The sequence below is a fragment of the Quercus suber genome, unplaced genomic scaffold (genome assembly GCF_002906115.3).
Source record: "Quercus suber isolate HL8 unplaced genomic scaffold, Cork oak 2.0 scaffold_1087, whole genome shotgun sequence".
Classification (NCBI taxonomy): domain Eukaryota; kingdom Viridiplantae; phylum Streptophyta; class Magnoliopsida; order Fagales; family Fagaceae; genus Quercus; species Quercus suber.
The window spans coordinates 82252-98954 of record NW_027070492.1 but is presented as its reverse complement, the minus strand read 5'-3'; the positions used below and the strand labels follow the sequence as shown (position 1 = coordinate 98954).

The 16703-nt window shown below is 32.7% G+C and overlaps 1 pseudogene; it reads left to right on the top strand.

Annotated features, from left to right (window-relative positions):
* The first annotated feature begins 533 nt into the window (after nt 1-533).
* Nucleotides 534-8164, top strand: LOC112019503 (heat shock 70 kDa protein 4-like; annotated as a pseudogene).
* Nucleotides 8165-16703: the final 8539 nt, after the last annotated feature.

Genomic DNA, 16703 nt, shown 5'->3' with positions numbered 1-16703 from the left:
TCCTAGTTTTGGGCTTTTCTCTTTGCAAACAGTTCTAGTGTTCCTTTGGGTGTGATTGATTGTTTATGATTTTTTTTTTTTTTTTGATTATCTATCCATGCATATCTATATTGGTTAATTACACGAATAATTCAATTTGGTTTGTAAATTAGCTTCATATTGACATTAGCCATAAAATTGAGATTTAAAGTATGATTCTCAAAATAAAAGTACGTAGATATCTTTAGAGAATGGGGGTAAGAATTAGAGTTCAAGTTTTCATGAGAGAGCCTGACACAAATATACATTTAGATTAAGTTAGAGTAAAATTTTTATCTCATATAAAAAAAAAATGATAAATCTATAAAAATGATGTTGTTTTATAATAAAACTAAGCACATTGTTTGGGGGAAAAAAATTGCCGTGTTAAAAGAAATTAATAAAAAAAAGTTGTCGGAAATTTCGTGATCAATATTGCTCAATTAAAGAAGAATTGCCTTTGGAGATATAGTATCGCTTTATCCTTTTTATGACATCGATTGAAAATGGTACTAAAAGTAGAACAAGAGTAGTAGATTCTTCTTGCAACCAATAATATAGTAATCTAAACGAGGTGTTATACAACATCTGATGCCCCCTCCACCTCCATGTATCAGGAAGGAAACATGCCATGCATTAGATGTATGTTGTATTTTCTCCATCTAAACAGACAAACAACTATGCAGCTCTTTTACTCCACTTCCAACTGCGTCTTTGAGTCAACAAACCATAGTGTAGAATTTCTGTGATTTAACTTAAAAGTTCCAAAATTTTCCTTGTTCTTTTTTTAGTATCTTTTTTCTGTTCAATTTTGTTAGCTAAGATGGGAAAAGGAGAGGGTCCGGCGATCGGAATTGACTTAGGAACATGCTACTCATGTGTGGCAGTTTGGCAACGTAATCGGGTGGAGATCATACCCAATGATCTGGGGAACCGTACAACACCATCTTATGTGGCTTTCAATGAAACTCACCGCTTGATTGGTCAGGCAGCTAAGGACCAGGTTTCCATGAACCCCACCAACACTGTTTTTGGTGAGTTCCTACTTTTCTGATACAATTACAAGTCTAGATTTTTAGAGTTTTATTGGCTTCTTTTTGTTCAAACGTATGTGGGTTCTGTTTAGTCGAAATTATTGGGAAGCTGAGGAAACTTGAAAAAAAGAAAAAAATTATTACTGTTGTTTTGTTTTCTTTTATGATAGTGAAAAGTTACAGAGCCATTTGCAGTAAAATGGGGAATTTATCTCTCTGTTATAGGAAAGTCCTTTGCTTTTAGCGAGAATTGTAGTCAAAAGTGGGTTTCGGACCATTGTGATCTGTCATCTGTGTAGTCAAGAGTGGTTTGACTCGTTTGTTTGAGTAGTTTCGTGTGGGTGTTGCATTGCTGCTTATTTTATGAGCCCGTTCAACTACTCCCAAACTGTGGGACCCCATAATCTTGTGAGTTGCGGGCTTATAAATAATCAATTTGCCGTGACTTTTATTTTATTTTTTTTATTTTTTATTTATATCTGTGACTTTAATTTTTGTAAGCAAGTTTCGCATACAATAGATTGTCAAAATTAGAAATCAAATTTTTGCTTTCCTTTACCATGCATGGCTTCACCAATAATGCTATGGACAACTTTTTCCACAACAAATTTCATAATTTTTGAAGTTATTGATAGTGAATAATGGGTCCATGAGTGTCAATTATATCTACAATTTATAGTCAACCCACTTCAGTAATTGTAAAATTTGTAGTAAAAAATAGTTGCGTTTGCTGCATTATTAATTGTTTTATGCAAGGTAAATAATAAAAATAAATTTTCATTTTTTTAATATAAATTTTACATCTCAATTATGATATTTGATTTTTTTTTATATAAAATTGATCGTGATTTGTTTAGTAATAATTCATCTAGTTATTTGTTAAAATTGTTTTTTGTCTGAACAAGCTAAGACCATTGGGTGATTCTATTATAAATATTATGTAATAAAATGTAATATATAAAAGGTAACAATTACTTTAAATATTGTCTATTTTTTTAAGAATATTTTTATGAGTATTTTTTTTTAATCTTTTTATCTCTACAAATATATAATTTTATTATTATTTTTTTGTGTTTGATTAATATTTTTTAAAGGTGAACCATATTCTTCTAACATCTATTGTAGTGTATTATATTTGTCTAATACATAACTAAACTTTATAAATTTTAGATTTATTATTCAAATTTCTCATATCTTAAGGAATGGGAAAATAATCATAATAATCAAAACTCATCACAAAATTACAATGTTATCTTAGCCAAAATTAAATGAAACTAAAGGAATAAAAAATAGACTTTATAATAATTTATTACTCAAACAATTGGTAGGCATATTCAAATTCATATTTCCAAAAGAAACTAAGTATTGACACAAACCAAAATTCAACCAAGGTTATAAAAGGGAAAGAAAACACTTTTTAATGGAAAATTAGAAAAAAATATATATATTAAAAAAGAAAGAAAAAAGAACCATCAACCTTAATTAGAGGTATAAGAAAGAACAAAAATCCATAGAGAGAGAGAGAGAGAGAGAGAGAGAGAGAGAGAGAGAGAGAGAGAGAGAGAGAGAGAGAGAGAGAGTACTCACAGTTTTTGTGTGAAAAAGAATATGGATTGAATGGAATGAATGATATCTGTAGGGTCACGATTTGTAACCCAAGCCCAAAAAATTTAAGATATGAGCCTAATACAATAAATTTGTAGAGAATGGGTGTAAGAGTTAGGCTTTTCAAGAATGGGACAATGGCTAGTAAAGATTTGAAAGATGAACAAGCACAAAAAATACACTTAAAACTCGATGAAATGAATGTCTGAGAAGATTAATTAGGAATTGAACCAACATTTCTAGAAACTAACACAACTTTTAGTGCTACAGTAATTCTTTCTCTCTCTCTCCTCCCTCTATTTTATGATTCCCTTCTTATGGGAGATCTTTTACATTATATAGTTCATTTCATGTCATTTTGACCGTATATTTGTTAACCATTTAAGCCTTCACTTGAGTACATGTCCCATTAAACATTTTTTTTTTGTTCTCTATGAGTGGTGGTAGCTGAGATTGCACTGTTCAGGAGTCTTCTCCACATAAATGCGGCCAGAAAAGTTGCTGCAGTGCATTTAATGCGGTGGTAGTAGCTTTCCTTTTAGATATTTCTAGGTTCTTATCACCTTTGTACGTGCCTGAAGTTCATCCTTATCGTTGGAACATCCTGGAAGGTCACCCAAACTGTCCAAGTACCTGCTTGATTAATATTCATCGTATTCGAGAAGGGGATACTTCTCGGACTATATGCTCCCATTCTTTTCTTCCGTGATTCTCAACTTTAGGGCCTCCTCTGATCATTTGCTCCTCCTCGAACATATCCACATCCTTGAATGAGGCCCAAGGCCTAATATACAAATTTGGGCTCTCATCTCCACAATATCAAATTTATATAAAATAAAATGGAGAGAAGAAGAGTTAAAATATAAGAAAGAGGAAATGATGAAGGGAGTTTAATGGTAAAAAGTAGTAGAGAGATAAAGAGACAGAGGGGGGGAAAAGGTTGGAGGAATAGAAGAAGAGTTTTTATTATTATTTATTTTTATTTAAATAATAGGAAGATGAAACGTTTAAATATTCAATTTTAATAATTACTTGAAATTAGAAAGAAGAAAACGAAAAGTTGAAATCAATTTGGATAGCTAAATATAGTCAAACATTTGCATCTAATAAATAGTAACCTTTGTAATAAACAGTAAACATGTGCAAATATCCACTACATGATAATTAATTATTCAATTTTAACAATTATTTGAAATTAGAAAGAAAAAAAAATGAAAAAATGAAATCAATTTGGGTAGCTAAATGGTTAAATATTTGCATTCAAAACAAATGAATAGTAACATGTTGAATAGTAACGGAGTGTATTAACATGTTTTTCCATTAACTATATTTAATTATTTTATATAAAATAAAATAGAAAAATCATAAAGGAAATTAAAAAAAAAAAAGTATGATGTGGTTGATGGATGGCTCAACAAGAGTACAACAATATTAAATTATACGTCTCAGCTTTTAGATCTAAATAAATATAAATTTGTTATTAAGTTACAATATTGACTTTAATAAAGTAGACTCTATTGTTATATGCTTTGTATTTTATTTTATTTTTATCATATTCTAATTTTACATTATTGATTCTGTTTCAATTATTGGTAAATTTCTTTCAATTATAAATATCTATTAAAAAATATCAATCTAAATATGAAATATTTAAGAAAAAAATAAGAGAAAAAAAAAATCAACTGAATCTCAAATAGGATCTCTTGATAAAGTTGTTAGGAATTTAAAAGGTATAACAAAAAAATTATGTGAAATTTGTCAATTCAAAATAAAACTTAATCAAAAAGAGTTAGAAGAGCGTGTAATAATGTTAGGGAAAGATGACAATGAAAATAATCATAATAATATTCAAATTTCAAAAATATAATATAACAGTTCTTGATTACATAAAAAGATTAATCATTCTTTTCAAAATGCATATATGGCTTACAAAATTTTACTACCAATATTTTTTTAGAATTGTTTATTTGTTTCTATAAAAAGAAAAGTTTTTAAAATTAAAGTTGATTATGTCACAAGAAAATGAATTAGTTATATTAAAATATGAAAAGTGGACATGAGAAGAACCTAAATATAAAAACTTAATTAGTAATTTTACATCTCAAAAGGTAAGAAGAATGTATTTTAAAATTTTTTAAATAGTAATGAATTTTAAATATAAAAAATTCTCCATTTCAATCTTATTTCAAAATTAATTATATCACAAGAAATTAAATGAATTACTCATATTATCGATTAAAAAGTAGTTATTAGGAAAATTTATATATACTAACTAAATTAATAAGAAGAATAGATTTTATGTAAATAAAAAAAGAAACTATAATGGATTTTAGATATGAATTGGTCCCACTTAAGATTATGCTCTTAGAGCAACCACACCAGTGGTTGCAAAGTCTTGCAAAATACAAAAAGTAGCTCAATTTACACATTTTGACTAAAAAAAAACCCATATCAGTGGGCGTAAAATTGTGCATAAATGCACAAATACTACAATAACCGTACATATATGCACGGTTATTGTAACTCTTCTATATATTATTTTAGTATTAAAAAAAAGATGGACCGATGGATTGATGTGAGTGTTTTGTAAAAGTGATGGTAGGTGTTTTATAAAAAAAGAATATAAAAATATTATTTATAAAAAATATAATGTATAATAGATGGACTGATATGAATATTTTGTAAAAGTGATAGTTTAAAATAGAAAAAAAATAAGTCTTTTTGTGTAAAATAAAACGAAATCTTTTAGAAGAATTGATGCGGTTGCTCTTAACCTCTTAGACTTCAGCTTAAATGAGGCCTCAACTTGATTTAAGCCAGTACTAACTGTATCTATAGCTCATTAGCGGCGTTGTCTTGTCATATCGTGTTTCTTTTGTAAACAATATTTTCTCATTCAATGTTGAAATTTTATTTTGCATAAGACAAATCCCTGGAGCGTTAAAAAAAGTTCATCTATGTTTGCTTTGATATTGTTTCAATGAAGCTATGAATGTTTAATGTAATGATTTGTATATTCAGCAAAAAAGAAAAGAAAATAAGTAATGATTTTTTTTGCATATTGATGTTCATGTTGGTGGTATGAAGACTCTAAACGTTTGATTGGAAGGCGATTCAATGATGAATCTGTGCAACGTGACATGAAACTGTGGCCATTCAAGGTGATTGCTGACCCTGATCATGGGAGGCCCATTATTGCGGTCACGTATAAGTATGTGGAAAAACATTTTTTGGCTGAAGAGATCTCTTCAATGGTACTCGTAAAGATGAAGGAGATTGCTGAGGCTCACTGTGGTTCAAAGATCAAGAATGCTGTCATTTCTGTCCCTGCTCGTTTCAACCACTCACAGCGTCAAGCCACAATGGATGCCGGTGTCATTGCTGGTCTAGATGTGATGCGACTTATCAATGAGCGAACTGCTGCTGCTATTGCATATGGGCTAGACAAGGAAAACCCAATTTGTGAAAAGAATGTACTCATCTTTGATCTTGGTGGTGGAACATTGGATGTCTCAATTCTCACCATCATAGACGGTATCATTCAGGTGAACGCTACAGCTGGTGATAATCATTTGGGAGGTGAAGATTTTGACAGTACAATGATGAACCATTTCATTAAAGAGTTCAAGGGAAAGCATAAGAAGGATATTACAGGGGGTAAGGCTTATAGGAAGTTGTGGAATGCTTGTGAAAGGCTAAGAGGATGCTCTCATCTAACACTCGAACAACAATTGAGATTGATTCTTTGTATGATGGTATTGACTTATACTCTTCTATCACCCGAGCCAAGTTTGAGGAGCTTAACCTGAATTTATTCACGAAGTGTATGGGGCCTGTTGAGAAGTGTTCGATGGTTGCTAAGATGGACAAGTGCAGTGTCCATGATGTGGTTCTGGTTGGAGGGTCTACGAGGATCCCCAAGGTTCAGAAATTGTTACAGAACTTCTTTGATGGGAAGGAACTATGCAAAAGAATTAACCCAGATGAGGCTGTTGCTTATGGTTGTGCTGTGCAGGCTGCAATTCTCAATGGTGAGGGTAATACGAGAGTGGAAAAAATCTTGTGCCTAGATGTCACCCCTCTATCTCTTGGTTTGGAGACCTCTGGAGATGTCATGACTGTGTTGATTCCAAGAAACACCACCATTCCCTCCAAAAAGGAGATGGATTTCACAACCCATTCTGATGAACAGGTGTTTGTGACCATCCCGGTTTATGAGGGTGAACATGCCAAAACAAGTGGTAACAATTTGCTGGGCAAGTTTAAGCTCTCTGGTATTCCTCCAGCTCCTAAAGGAGTTCCAAAAATTACTGTTTGTTTTGACGTTGATGTTGATGGAATCTTGAACGTTTTTGCCAAGGACAAAGTCACTGGAAAGAGGAATAACAATACAATCACTGATAAGTGCAGGCTCTCCAAAGAAAAGATTAAGAAATTAGTGCAGGAGGCTAAGAAGTACAAGGCTGAGGATGAGGAGCATAACATGAAGGCCGAATCAAAGAATGCACTTGAGAACTACGCTTTCAACATGAGAAACACATTTAGAGATGAAGAGACTGTTGCTAAGGTTCGTTCTGCGGACAAAAAGATGGTTGAAGAAGTAATTGAGGAGACTATCGATTGGCTTGAAAGGAATCAGCTTGCTGAGGCAGACGAATTTGAGGATAAGATGAGCGAGCTGGAGAGCATCTGCAATGCAGTAATTGCCATGATTGGTCAAGGCGCTGATGATGACGTGGGTGAAGCCACACTTGAGGATGAACAGCACATGGAGGAGATTAAGATTCATCAAGGTGTTGATTGTGACATGAATGTAGCTACTGAAGAGGATACGAAGCCTAAGAAGGAGATTCACATTTGTCAGGGTTCTAATGGTCACATGGCTATAGCCATGAAAGAGGTCAATACGCTTCAGAAGGAGATTAAGGACAAAGGGCAGGAGGCTGAGAAGAATATAGTTCAGGATAAGGACGATAAGAAGAAGGAGATTAAGGACAAAGGGCAGGAGGTTGCAAAGAATATAGCTCAGGATAAGGAGGATAAGAAGAAGGAGAAGGTTGAGAAGTACAAGGCTGAGGATAAGGAGCACAAAAAGAAGATTGAGGCAAAGGATGCATTGGAAAATTGTGCTTACTACATGAGGAACAAAATCAACGATGTGAAGAATGCTTTGAAAAAGACTGAAGATGCAATTGAGCAGACCATCCTCTGGCTTCGAAGGAACCAGCTTTCTGAGGCAGATGAGTTTGTGGATAAAATGAAGGAGCTGGAGGGGATTTGTTACCCGTTTATTACCAATATGTACCAAGGAGCTGGTGGTGATTATGGTAAATGATTCTCTTGCACATTTCCTTGCTTAATATCTTATTAAGAATGTTGTTGCTGACAGAACCATGATTCTCTCGAGGTCTCCCTCTGTAAATTTGGTAGTAGCTTATTAATGTTGTTTATAAAGATGTAGCAACGGCCTTATTGTAATCTTTTTTTGGTTTGTGAATGATGAGGGTTGCTTGGGCTGATATGGTCCATGCTCTCTGTTTCTCTCTGTTTTGAATGCCAATAGCTTTTTACCTCTATGAAGCTATTTTCTCTGGAAAAGATAAATTTCTACCACTCTCGACCTTTCTCAAATCTCAAACCACTAACCTTTGTAGTTAACAAAGCAATAAAATTGCAATTTGAGAGTAAAATTTCATTCGTTAGTTGTGTATCTTCATGTGACAAATTTTGCTATACTTCTTACAACCCAATGCCTTACAAAGATGCAAATTGGTAAAGGAACATAATTAAGTGATATTTGCAGAAGTCAATACCTGTAATTCCAAATTTAATCAACATTAGAAATGTGGCCCGTGCGGACTAAGTAAACGAAAAAAAAACCTTATATGAACTTAGAAAATGTTTTAAGAATATAATTAACAAGAAAATGGATAATAAATATGATTGAATAAACTGACTTCAAGTTACATGGTGAAAATACACACACGAAGGCCAAAATTTTACTAGAACCATATATTATCCTGTAATATTTTATAATGAACTATCTTTTAAGTTCTTTAAAAAATACGGTATTTAAATTAATCGGAATAGTATTCTAAATTGCTTGAATATTTAATAATGAGTTTTATTTTGAGCAAACTACGTTAAAAATTCCGTTGTACTCGCAATGTGCCAAATGGAAAAGCATGTCGAACGGTGGGTAAAACTTACTTGAGCCATAAGTGGCAAGTACGCTGTGTAAGAATTCATTTTTATTATTAAAACAAAAAATTATGTTATTTTAAAATAATTTGATAAAAGATGAAACTTCTTTAGGACTTTTGATTAATTGGAGTCGTTTTTCTAATCTTTTTGAACGTTACGCAAAAAAGTTTCATTTCAAGCAATCAATATTAATAATTGGGCATTCTCCCAAAAAAAAAAAAAAAATTTAATAATTGCGGTAAAATATCGTTAACACTCATGAGGTTTGGGCTAATGCCAGTTAGGTTCCAAATTTTTCAAAACTGACAAGTTTGGTCCCTAATCTCAACTTAGACTTTAAATTGTTACTCATTTTTTCCTCTCTCTCTCACGATGATTAGAGATCAAGTTAGTTAGTTTTGATTAATTGTCGTTTTGGTGCCAAAAAAAAAAAAAAAAAGCACATGCTGCACATCATACCACACGTAACACTTGTGTACAGCCATTTGGCACAAGTCGCACAACCACAATTTGTAAAGATACAACTTTTTTTTTTTTTTTTTTATACGGACACAACATTTAGTATTTAGTACTAGGCATAGGCATATATAATGCAGGACATAATTAAGAATCGTAACTAAATAGAATATTTTAATACTACAACAACAACAAAAACTTAGTCTCAAAATTCTAGAGTCAGTTATGAATCCCTAACATATTATTTAAGGTCGGCCACATACACTCTTTTCTACCATTATATTTTATCTAAAGTTATACTCTCTCTTACTTCCTTAATTGAAAAGTCATTTTTTATTACTTCTACTAATGTGATTTTTTGTTTTTCTCCTCCATTATTGTTCTCTCAATTTGGATCAACTTACTCTTTCTTATAGTTGTATTAGTTAATTTCCTTTAAACAAGACCAAACCATCTCAAGTGACTCCCTAACTTGTCTTTTCATCAATAGGTGCTACCCCTATTTTTAAGCGAATTTCCTCATTTTGAATTTAATTTTTTCATGTAATTTCATTTAGCCATCTTAATATTTTTATTTAGGCTATAACTTTTTATGAGTGTGCCCCTTCTTAACAACCCAACAATTAGTACAATAGAGTATAACTAGTCATATATTAGGCAAAACATACCACCTCCTTCACAATTATAAAAGCAATTGTAAATTTTTTTTTTTTTTGGATATCGGTAGGCTTATTGCCTAATTTATCAATAATGTTACAAACAAAACAAATTTCACAACATTTTTTCACAACTTGTTGAGATGATTATATTGTTATTAATAAAACATCAATCTTATATTCTACTAAATTTAGTGCCACTTACTAACTTATGATCTCAACCATTATGAAAGAAAGGACTAAGTTTGTTGTGCTATTAATCTTATTGTAAATTTATTAATATATGCTAAAAATATATGTAACATGGGTGGAAAGTTAGGCAATTAGGTCTATCTAAAATTTTCTACCTAGTTTGCATTAAGAGCCTAATTTTTCTATTTTAGCTAGCCATTTTCCAAAACACCAACATTTTATTCTCTATCATGTATTCTATTTCATTAAAATATTATTTTTGTTCTTAATTAAATTATTATTTTAACCATCTCCTCTCTCTCTCTCTCTTTCTCTTCTATGCTAGTTTGCCATAGCCAATCCTACCACTACTGCTCACATTCTCACTCTGCTCTTTTATTACTCAGCGAAAACCAACACCGTCTTTTCGTGTGTGGCCCTTTGGTTCGTCATTGTCCCGCGTGAGATCCACCTTGTTTGATTCACCCACGTTGCCATTTGGCTTGTTGTTACTTGTTACGCATGAGATCCACCATGATGAATTGGCGATGATGCAAGTACCAGGTTGAATAAGAGTTTGTGGAGTGGGAATCGGAGGTTGCGGGTTGTATTTGAATTTGCAGAGCGAGTTGAATCAGAGTTTGCTGAGAAAGAAGAAAACAATAAAAAAATAAAGGCAAAAATATCTTTTTCATCCCTATATGTTAGGTCATTTTTTACTTTGGCTCTTACTTTTTTTTGAAGCTCTAGCTATGGTCTCTAAAAATCAAAAATCGTTTTCAATTCCTATTGTCATCTCACCATGGCCAACAAAAATATTTTATTTGATAGACAGGGTGCACCACTAGCATACTAAATGCCAATACATCAATTAAAATCATATTAAAAAAATATTGGAATTTAAAAAATGCCGCTTCAACATCCTCCACCTTCTAAATTTAAAATAATTCCTTCAATTTTACTTATTTTTAATAAATAAAACTTTTTTTTTCTTTTTTTTTTTTCCTTAGAAACAAACACAAAACTAAACATGAACAAAAACCCAAAAAATAAAACCCCACACACAATGCCAAAACATCACCAGTGAGTTAAGATTTCATTTTCACACTTTCATTTTTCAATTTCATACTCATTTCTTTTTCTCCCTAAGGTTTTGGGATATAGTTTTGATTGGTGGGAGTTGAAGTGGTTTTGGGATTTGGGTTTTGTTAGTTTGATCTAGGTTAGAAAGAGAAAGAGAGGTTGAGAACGGTTTGATCTAGGAGAGAGAAAGAGAGAGAGAGAGAGAGAGAGAGAGTCTGAGATTGATGATTTTCTAGGTGAGTTTGAGATTGATGGTGGTGTTGTCGTGAAACAGAAGTAGAGATCGGTTGTGGTGGAGGTGGTGGTCGCAAATCACAAATTAGTGGTAGGTGGTTGAGATCATGGGTCACAATGGTCGAAGATCCAGCTCCTTAGTTTCATATATATTCTCATATCTTTAGTTTTGGTTTTGATTTCATATTGGTTTGGCTTGTATTGAGAAATTGAAAGAATCGGCTAAACGTGTGTATTGTTGAAGGTTTTCATTTCAGTTTAATTTGTTGGATTTGGTAATTTGCTGAGTTTCAATATTTTGGTGATTTGATGGGCTTAGTTGCTAAGAAAATGCAACAGAAGAAAAGAAAATATTGATTTTTTTATTAATTTTTTGGGCAACCAACCTTGTTATTTTTAGGGGAAGAACATGAACATTCATGCTCTGGGGAACACATTCTTCAAAAAAAAATAATGGAAAGAATTTTTTTAATTAGATTAATTTTTTTAAAAAATCAGAAGTTTAGAGTTTTGTTTTTGTTGTCTTTTTTGGCGTGGCTGTTTTTTATATTAAAATTCTGATGTGGCACTTTTTAAAAGCCAAATAAGTTTTTAAAATATTATTTTAATGGCAACATCAGCATTTAGTATGTTAGCGGTGCACTCTGTCTATCACATATGATATTTTAATTAATGAGATGCTGGAAGGGACTAAATTAAAAATGATTTTTGATTTTTAGGGACCAAAATAGGAGCTCAAATATATAGGGACCAAAAAGATAGTTTTGCAAAAAATACAAAATGAATAAAATTATGAAATGCATAAGCTATAGTGCCTCCTAAATTTGGTCAAGTACCGTAGAAAAATCCTATATTGCCTCATGGGTTCATAATTTGATGCAAGTGTTTTTTAAGCTTTATTGGCTAACTTTTGGGCCTTATGCTATTTTGGCATGTATATGATGCAAATGCCCTTGTGGTCTGTTTGGATATCATGGATTTGGATTGGATTTGAGTGGGCTCAAATCGAAATCAATTGTTTGTATAAGTTAAAAGAGTTGGATTTGGATTTGGCCCAAATCCATCTTGGATTTCAGGGGTTAAAATCCCTTGGATTTGAAATCCCCTCACAAACCCAAGAATTTAGAAACCCCTCACCTCATGCTTGCCCTTTGTTCTCAGTACTTCATCGGCTCCAGAAATTGTCACGCTCTCTCTTCCTCTATTTTTAGTACTTCTCTCTCTTTCTCACAGCCAAGGGAGTCAATCTCGTACTGGAGGCTGTACCGTTTTGATTAGTGGAACGATATATTTCGATACCAGTCAATAACGGAGTACTGTTTCAGGTTTACTGTTATTATATATATATATATATATATGTATATATAAAAGTTTACCATAAAATATTACCTCACTTTTTTTTTTTTGAAAGATAATTACAACATGTTGCTAACCCCGCAGCTTCTTGTGGTTTGTTTGGATATCATGGATTTGGATTGGATTTGAGTGGGCTCAAATCCAAATCAATTGTTTGTATAAGTTAAAAGAGTTGGATTTGGATTTGGCCCAAATCCATCTTGGATTTCAGGGGTTCAAATCCCATGGATTTGAAATCCCCTCACAAACCCAAGAATTTAGAAGCCCCTCACCTCATGCTTGCCCTTTGTTCTCAGTACTTCATCGGCTCCAGAAATTGTCACGCTCTCTCTTCCTCTATTTTTAGTACTTCTCTCTCTTTCTCACAGCCAAGGGAGTCAATCTCGTACTGGAAGCTGTACCGTTTTGATCAGTGGAACGATATATTTCGGTACCAGTCAATAACGGTGTACTGTTTCAGGTTTACTGTTATTATATATATATATATATATATAAAAGTTTACCATAAAATATTACCTCACTTTTTTTTTTTAAAGATAATTACAACATGTTGCTAACCCCGCAGCTCGAATCATTTCCCTCCTAAACCCCCAAGCACTTTGTTCATGGGGAGGTGTCAATTCAGCTACAAGGCTTTTGGCTAAATATTACCTCACTTCAGAACATATTATTTATGGTTTAGACTTTAGCATCAATTAAAAAACACACACACACACACACACACACACACACAAAATATAAAAAATAGAAAGCTTATTTGTTCATTGCGTACTAAGAAAACAAATAATGCTAATAAGTTAATGCAAATAAGTTATCATTTTGCCCTTACAAAAATTCAAAAATTACCAAAAAAAAAAAAAAAAACTTTTTCCTGTACTGGCCGGTGTTGCCCATAATTGGCCGATATGGCCGGTACAGCTGGTATTTAAACCGGTACGAAATGTTGATGTTTGGATATCGGTATACATACCGGTACGACCAGTACCGATACAGTATTGACTACCTTGCTCGCAACAAGGTTTGTCTCTCTCAACTCTTTTCTTCCTCTTTATCCTCTCTATTTCTCTCTTTCTACTAAATCTGAATCATAAAGGCTCTGGGGTTTTTTGTGGGTTTCATTTTTTTTGTGGGTTTGTTTGGGCTTTTAACGGTGTACTGTTTCAGGTTTACTGTTATTATATATATATATATATATATAAAAGTTTACCATAAAATATTACCTCACTTTTTTTTTTTAAAGATAATTACAACATGTTGCTAACCCCGCAGCTCGAATCATTTCCCTCCTAAACCCCCAAGCACTTTGTTCATGGGGAGGTGTCAATTCAGCTACAAGGCTTTTGGCTAAATATTACCTCACTTCAGAACATATTATTTATGGTTTAGACTTTAGCATCAATTAAAAAACACACACACACACACACACACACACACACAAAATATAAAAAATAGAAAGCTTATTTGTTCATTGCGTACTAAGAAAACAAATAATGCTAATAAGTTAATGCAAATAAGTTATCATTTTGCCCTTACAAAAATTCAAAAATTACCAAAAAAAAAAAAAAAAACTTTTTCCTGTACTGGCCGGTGTTGCTCATAATTGGCCGATATGGCCGGTACGGCTGGTATTTAAACCGGTACGAAATGTTGATGTTTGGATATCGGTATACATACCGGTACGACCAGTACCGGTACAGTATTGACTACCTTGCTCGCAACAAGGTTTGTCTCTCTCAACTCTTTTCTTCCTCTTTATCCTCTCTATTTCTCTCTTTCTACTAAATTTGAATCATAAAGGCTCTGGGTTTTTTTGTGGGTTTCATTTTTTTTGTGGGTTTGTTTGGGCTTCCTTTGATTTGTGTGTGGGTTTTGTTTGGGATTCGTTTGATTTGTTTGTGGGCTTTGTTTCGTAGTATTTTCAATGATTTGTTTTGAGTTTGTCCTTATTTTCTATTTCCATTTTTGTTTGTGGGTTTGTAATGCAAATTATGTGTTTGATGAAATTCTTCTATGAACTGATATACATAAATAGAGCATGTGAATAGTTATAAGCTTTTGGTTCATTTTTTTCAAGACTCATTGTGTGTGTGTGTAAACAGTTCTTGTAGCTATTTGTTGAATTTTTTTAGTGATGCTGTACAACTGAGATGGTGCTTTGGTAAAAGCATCATGCAGTGGTAGGTGAGGAGGCAAGGTACATTAGATTAGATGATACCAATCCCATAATCACACACTTGAACTTTCATTAGAGAAGAGAAGGAAATTGAAATGGTAGCATAGAAATTTTTGCAGCCAGTGAAGTATTTGTAAGCTTGTCAATTGTGGCACTGATACCTGTCCTTATAAATCCAATAAGAGCTGAGCTTGTTGAGGTAGAAGTGCATCACTAAAGAAGTCAATACAAATGCATTTCCAAATTTCCCACTAACATTTTCTTTTTGGCCAAAACTAGCTCTCTACATTTTGCTAACCCAAATATTTTTCCTGCAAAATTTATTTGGATGAAGATGTTTAAGTTACACACAAGCAACTTATCACTGGATTAAGGAATAGTTTCCTGAAATACGGGTAAACTTTCTCCCCATAGCAAATCCTATTTCCTACATCTCTAGACACAAGTGATAATGGGGAAGCCTACATCTTGATCTTATATTTCCCTAAGATTAAAATAATAATAATAATAATAATAATAATAATGGTGACTAGAGGTGTATTTATACTTCTCAACTGCTTACATTCATGACATAAAGATACAGGTTGTAGGCAATGTCCCCCCAAATTACTATAATGTACATTATGCATTTCTTAATACCTTATTCTTACTATAATGTACACATTTTTTCCTTCATGCATATACCACTTTGACTCCTGTGGAACCACAATGTCCACAAGATTACTAAGCATAATATATATTCGAAGTAGAAACTTGAGCCTGGTCTTAAATATTGAGACTAATCAGATTTGATTTGGCTGGCCAAAAGTCTAGTCTTGATCGATCTTAAAGAATCACAATGCATATGCATGTTTTTGCTACCTTCTCATTTTATGCTGGTAATTATAATTCAAAGGTAACCTTAAATATAAAGGTTGCACATGTATAGTCTATTTGAAAGTAGAAAATCTCTTTGAACCTTTGGAACAGAATTTTGCTACCTTCTCATTTGAGTTTTTTGTACTTGTTAAAATCTTTTAACAAATGCATTTCTAATAGTTCAAGAATGAGCTAGGTCTAATTTATTTAATAGCTTTAAGGTGTATTTCTTTTGTCTGTTTGGTCATATTGATTGATGGTAATAGATTAAAGAAAAATACTGACAATTGTAATTGGGATTACTAGCTGTTGATGCTCATATTGGAAAAAAAGCCCAATAGCAGGAAGAAGCCCAACAATAAGGGAAGAAAAGAGTTAGTGAATTGAAAAAAAAAAAAAAAAACATTAAGCCCAAGTAGCAGGAATAATGGATTCTAGGCTTAGAAAATAATAAATGGGCCTTAAAGGAAGCAAGTGGGCCTAAAGGAGCCCAAAGAAAAAATTAGTAAATCCATGGGCATTATGGATAGCAAGATGAGCCAAAAAAAACCTGAAGTAATGAAGTAAGTGAGTAAGGGGTTGATGGAAAGCACATGAACTCCAAAAGTAAATGATATGATAATTGGGCCAGAGAAGCTCAAAAGAGTTAGCAAAAGCCCATAGGAATGCAGAATTAGAATGGGCTAAGGATGCCTAAGAAAGAAGAAATGGGTCGAGGAAGCCCATGAGCAATGGAATGGGCCAAGAAAGCCTGAAGTAGCATGAATGTAAGCCCAATGACAATATTGGGTCACTGTAATAAAGTAAAGGAAAAGCATACAACAGGCCCAAAAGAAGGCCCATAAGCATGGATCA